This window comes from Falco cherrug, chromosome 4 (genome assembly GCF_023634085.1).
Source record: "Falco cherrug isolate bFalChe1 chromosome 4, bFalChe1.pri, whole genome shotgun sequence".
NCBI lineage: Eukaryota > Metazoa > Chordata > Aves > Falconiformes > Falconidae > Falco > Falco cherrug.
In genome coordinates this window covers 4,491,429-4,497,789 of record NC_073700.1, presented here as the reverse complement: position 1 = coordinate 4,497,789, position 6,361 = coordinate 4,491,429, and positions in this window count along the sequence as shown.

Sequence of the window (6,361 nt, the reverse complement as noted above, 5' to 3'; positions counted from 1 at the left end):
TTAAGACTAGACACAAGGACAGCAGGTTGGTTTTTTTTTTATGCTGAGGGTGGTGAAACACTGGAACAGGTTGCCCAGAGAGGTGTGGACGCCCCATCCCTGGAAACATTCAAGCTCAGCTGAGCAAAGTGATCCTGTTGAAGATGGCTGCGCTCATTGCAGGGGGGTTGGACTCAATGACCTGTAAAGGTCCCTTCCAACCCCAAACATTCCATGATCCCGTATTTCACTCTGCCTTAGCCATGAGACTCAGCAGCCAGAGGCTTTAGATGCACGTCTGGCCACGCTGTAGCCTACAAAGCGGGAAGGGATGGATTGGAGCCTCGCTGCAGCGACGCTGGCTTTCACACCTTCTGTCACACAGTAACTGCATCACAGCGACCTCTGCGCTAATGTTGATGCTTCCAGCTCTGCAGCTGGTGGAGCAGGAGCAATGGCAGGACAATGTTCAAAACACTGTGGTCAGGCGGTCCATGTAAACGGCAGTCCCCGCCTGGTGAAAGGAGACCTCTCCCTATCTGTCCCCGACACGGGGAGCCAACACCACCTATCCTTCCCAGCTACTGTCACCACTCCTGGCAGGGCTTCTTCGTTGGCACAAGGGACTCTACCACTCGGACCGGGAGCAGCCACAGGGCGCTGTTCAGCAGCGGTGCTCAGGGCTCTGTCATCTACCGCTAGTCACCACTTGCCATGAGGCTTCTCTGCAGGCGACGCAGGAGAACTGTATTGAGAAGGAGACCTGACCACGCTTCCCGCTCTCCCAGCTCTTTAATCACTTCAGGAGCAGCCCGGATGGCATCAGAGGGTGCCTTGCGTTGTAGGAGAAAGGGGCAGGACCTGCCCCTCAGGCTAATGACCTGTTTGCAGCAGGCTGGCAGTCAGGGATGAGCTGTGGAGCAGAGCGCGTAGTGCCGCCATTGGGGCTTTCCCCACGCGCCCGTGCCCGGCTCCTGCCTACCGACATAGTGGGCATCCACGGCTGCACCCAGGCGTGAAGCCCAGCCGGTGCTGGTGCCTCGCTTGGTTTGCTGTTGGTACCCCCTGGACACTTGTGTGACAGCCCTGTGTCACACTGTCTTTGGCGGGCAGCGGCTGAGCCCCGAAGCTGTCGGCTGGGGCTCTGTCAGTGCACCCCCAGCTCCTACCCTGGTGTGGCTGCCTTCAGCCCCTGCTGTGCGGCTGGAGCAGTGAGCTCAGGGGTGTGTGGGAGTCTCAGGAGGCTCAGGGCCCTCAGGGGTCTCAGAGGGCTTGGAGAGCAGTGGGAGGTCGGAGGCCTTGGAGGGCTCAAAAGTGGTGGGTGCTCGGTAGTGGCGGAGGGCTCGGTGGGCTTGGAGGTCTCTGTAGCAGAGAGGGGCTCGGAGGGCTCGGTAGTGGCAGGGGGCTCGCAGGGCTCGGAGGGCTTGGTAGCGGCGGTGGACTCGGAGTGCTCGAAGGTCTCGGTAGCAGTGAGGGGCTCGGAGGGCTTGGTAGCGGCGGTGGACTCGGAGTGCTCGAAGGTCTCGGTAGCAGTGAGGGGCTCGGAGGGCTCGGTAGTGGCAGGGGGCTCGCAGGGCTCGGAGGGCTCGGTAGCGGCGTTAGGCTCAGAGTGCTCGGAGGGCTCGGTAGCAGCGAGGGGCTCGGAGGGCTCGGTAGTGGCAGGGGGCTCGCAGGGCTCGGAGGGCTCGGTAGTGGCGGTGGGCTTGGAGTGCTCGGAGGTCTCGGTAGCAGCAGGGTGCTTGGAGGGCTCGGAGGTCTCAGTAGTGGCGGTGGGTTCAGAGGGTTCGGAGTCCTCGGTAGTGGGCTCGGAGCTGTCGGTAGCGGCGGAGGGCGTGGAGGACGTGGGGACTGCTGCAGCTGGTAGACACTTTTCTGGTTCCTCTGATGCACGGAGTCTGGGAATGGGCTCGGGGGGCGTGAGGGCCATTGCCGTTTGGCAGGGGGCTGGAGGGTGCTGGTCTGGCTCCTCTGCTCCAGGGTGGCTGCGAATGGGCTCGGGGGGCACCCGGGCCATGGAGAGGCTGAGCACGCTTGTTGTTCAGGTGGCAGTGTCTGCTGTCTTTCGGTCCAGCTCTGAGGGCTGCCAGGGCCGCTGCTCTGGCTGTCCCGGTGCAAGCGAGAGCCATGGGTTTCCTGCTGGACTCTAGAAGCTCCAGCGACGGGCCTGTGGAGAGAGGAGTCCGCTGAGGCGCTCAGCTGCAGAGGGGGCGCACGGACTGTCCCCCACAGCACGGCCCAGAGCTGGCAAGGCTCCCCAGCACGGGCAGAGCCGCTGGCACGCCTTGGCCGACGTGGACACCCGCACCTCATGGCAGCCCCGAGCAGGGGGACTCCTCAGGGCAGGTTCGGTGGCCACCAGCCAGCGCTACTGGGCGCCTCCCTGGCTGGGGCAATCTCTTGCCCCGCTCTTTCTCGTCCTGCCCTTGCTTTTGGGCAGCCAGCGGGCTGCCACTCCGCGGCAGCCTGACTAGAAATGCTTCGTGGCTCTGAGCAGCCATCAGAGGAAGAGGAGGGAGGGAAATGTACTCACGCTTTCTTCTTCCTTCGCCACCAGATCCAGACACAGCCCAACACAATCTGAACTTGCAGAGAAATAATAGCTGCTACTGCACCTTTAATCGAGAACTTCCCAGGATCTCTGGGACCCGGAACATTTGAGGTGCTCGGGGGATCATAAAACTCTGTGGTTCTCTCGCTGATCATGTCTGCAGGAGCAACTAGGAACGTTAGCCCGTCCTGCGCACCACTGGTAAGCGTGCAGCACGATTGATCCGGCCAGGACATTCTCTCTTTCCCCCCCGTACTGGTGCCTGGAGGCACGTTCCCACCCTTTGGGGCAGGGTGTCCCACCCAACCAAACCCAGAAGGCCAGAAGGGGAGCACAGGGGGGGCGCAGCTGCTTGAGCCTTTGAGTGACACGGACAGAAACCGTCCCTGCAGCAGGCAGTGCCACCCCAGCTCTCCCTCCCCGTGAGACAGTTCCCACACCCCAGGGGACAGACTCAGGCCTCCTCAAGTGGCACTGAAGCCTTGCCCTCCCCCTAGTGCCTTTTCTCCAGCACAGGCACCGCCTGCAGCACCTCCCAGGTTTCAGGATGTGTCTCCCACTTGGGGACCCCAGCAAGACTGCTCCGTACCTGAGCCCGGTTCATAAGCCCGATTTATCTTGCTCTGGTGGTCTTCTCCAGGCTTTGACGGCACTGCCAAAAAGCAGAGGGGGAAGGTTAAGCCTCAGCGAGTCTCAGGCACAGAGGACACAGGAGGACGGGGAGGTTCCCCCTAAGCCTCTGCCTAGTCTGGGAGTCAGGGCATCGCTGTGGACCTCGGCTCAGGGAGGGATCCCGCTCTGTGCTGCTCCTGTGCCTCTCGGCAGTCACAGCAAGCTCGGGGATGCAGCTGGAGCGGGAGGGACATTTGGCACATTTCCCATATCTGCGGAACATGGTCCCGATGCCTCGAACCCAAAACACTTTCAGCTTTGGCTGCTGCTGTGACTTGCCAGAGTGGGCACTGGGGGAAGAGCCTGCGCCTGGTTCCGACTCCACGCAACAGCCATGCCTGACCTGCTGGGGGACCAGGAAATTGCAGGCCATCTTTTGGTTTGCATTGCACTTTTGGCGACGTGTAAAGCGATGCAAAATGCCTTCCTTCAAAGAGGACGGGAAGAAGCTGCAGCCAGTCCGGCCAGGGAAACAGCCCTTTCGAGAAGGGCTCCTCCGCCCTTCCCTGTAAGCACCAGCAACGGTCACGGTTGCCCCATCCCAGCTATCGGTCGGCAGACGGGAGATGCAGCACAGCCCAAGAAGCCTGCCGAACCAGCATCCCCACCGACCTCCAGCATCAGGAAAGGGCAGCCGGCGTCGCCTGGCACCTCGCTCCTGCCTGGAACTGGGCCAGTGGGCAAGCAGTGCTGCCCGTGAGCTGAACACAAGTTCAGCGCTCGCCAGGCCCTCAAATCTGCCTGCCAGCAGACGCCTGCACAAACCAGCTCCGAGCCGTAACGGCAAAACTGGGGCAGCAGCCGCCCCTGGCCCTCCGCTTGAAGCACAACTGGCAGCAGAGGCTCTGCACCATCTCTGTGGCTCAGCTGCCAAATTTCACAGCGAAGGCAGAGTGAAATGTACCCACCGTGTCCTCTCTTCCATTCCTCCAGCACATGCCTTAGTTGCTCAAATAGCTCCGAGGAGTCGTTTTCTCCTTCAGCTCGGTACTTTTCTATTGCAGAACCTTAACAGAAAGGACCCGATTCAGTTTCACCCAAATAAATTACAGAAAACCAGTGCTTAGCCTGTGAGGTCAGCACAGACAGACTACTCACCCCTGCGATGCCAGCCTCGCGCAGCATCCCACTGCCGAGGAGCTGGACGAGTCCTTCCTACAGGCACACCTGTAACAGAACAGCCAAAGCAGCTTCCGTCATCTACTGCGGTCTACAATGGCAGGACTGGATTGCAGAAGCGGTAAGGGGACCGCGCAAGGAGACGGCACACACGTGCAGATCTCTGTCCCCACAGCTGCAGAGGCGCCCAGCAGGCTGACCTTTGGGCTTTGAGCTGGCGGATCTCAAAGGGAGGAGAAAGCCATGACGTACCCATGGTGCGATCTCCCAGAGGCTCGGTCCTGGAACCCCGCTGGGAATCTGCAGCACCTTTGCCGACAGCCACGGCTGCAAAGAAGCACAGGACAGAACGGCTGCCGTGACACAGTTCAAGTTATTTCTTCAGATCAAAGTGGCAGCGAGTGCCACTCAAAGGTGGGCTTCCTCCACGGCACTCATCTCTGCCTTCCGCTCAGGAGCATGGTGCCAAGAGTTACCGTGCACCTGCACTGGCACCATGCTGGGACGGAACGAACCACGTGCGGAGCTGCCGGGACAAAGGACTCCCTGGAGCTCACACCAGCTCCCAGCTCAACCCCAACGAGCCCGCTGGCTTGGCAGCCAGCACTGGGAGCAGCTCAGGCTCCCTGGGCCAGCAGACAGCTTTGCAAGGCAAAGCTCCACAGGGCGCATCTCTGAGCCCGGCCCGTTCCCTCTCTGCTCTCCTCCATGTCTGCGCATGGGCCATGGACGGAGCAACTTGCTCTTCGGGCGGAAAGAAGCCTAGAGGGTAGATGCAGCTTCCTCCCACTGATTTACCCGTGGGATGGCTCTCAGGCTGGAGGACAGCAACGGGCTACGAATTCGGGATGGTGTAACCCTTGGGAGGCTCTTCAGGAGAATTGCACATGAGTAAGCTCTTGTCACATTGACACTGTTTCTTCTTTCAAGGAAAGGGACATAGAGCGCTTACCTGCAGGATGCCCCAAGGGCTCCAAACCAACAGCCTGCCATGCATCTCGATAAACTTTGGCAGCATCCTCACCTAGAAGCAAGCACAGAGGGGAAATGTTGCCATTGCCTGTTGGCATCCGCTTGTGCCTTAGTGAACCGCAGGCACTGGAAGGGGCTCAGGTAGCAGCGTGGGAGCCAGACCCCGGGGAGATTGCCAGCGCTGCAGAGGGGCCTGGTGACCTCTTGGCCGGCACCTGGCAGCTCTCCAACACGCTCGTTAAGCCAGGCCATGAACAAGACCCCTTGCAGAGCACCGGGACCAACATAGGGCCCCTGGGGGCATTCTTACCCGCACAGCTCTCACACACACAGGGGAAGCCCTCACCAAAGCGCTCGAGGGAAAAGCCACATCCACGCTTCTCGGGGAGAGGAGCCCGCTGGCCCGTGAAAGGTCACAAATGTGCCGAGTGCTTACCTGCTTCCTGCTCTTGCCAAGGTGCAGCCCAGGCAGCCCTGGCACGTAGGGCCTCCAGGAGGAGGAGGAGGAGGAGGCAGTGCTGAATGAGGGCCATGGCTCCCTTCAGCCACATGATCCTGTGCTGCTGTCACCGCTGCTGCTGCATGTGGTGCAGTTGCGGCTGGGGGCTGAGGCGTGGGTACTTATAGCTGGTGCATCGCCGTGGAGCTCTGTGACCTCACAGCCCCACTGTGACCTCATGGCTGGCCCAGGCTGCATGGCAATGGCGCTCAGTTCGGCTTTTCATCTCAAATGACAAATTTTACAGATTTTAAATGGAACTCCATGACTGTAAAATAGGCCAATACTGGGGTATTTGGAGATTCTTATAATTTTTTTCATGTGTTGCATACAATTTTTTGTAGACATTTTACATGAGAAAGAAAACAAGTTTTGTCTACTGTTACTAAAGTGACTGAACATTTTAAGATTGCACAAAAACCTGCTGACAAACACCCTTCTGAGGTTTCAGTTCTGGGTTATCACCAGAACTACAAATGACTGCTTGGCAATTGCACCAGAGAAAACATTAAAACCTGAAATTTCATGCTAAAGCAGCGTTCATCCAACAAAGATATTTAGTCTTGTAGGAT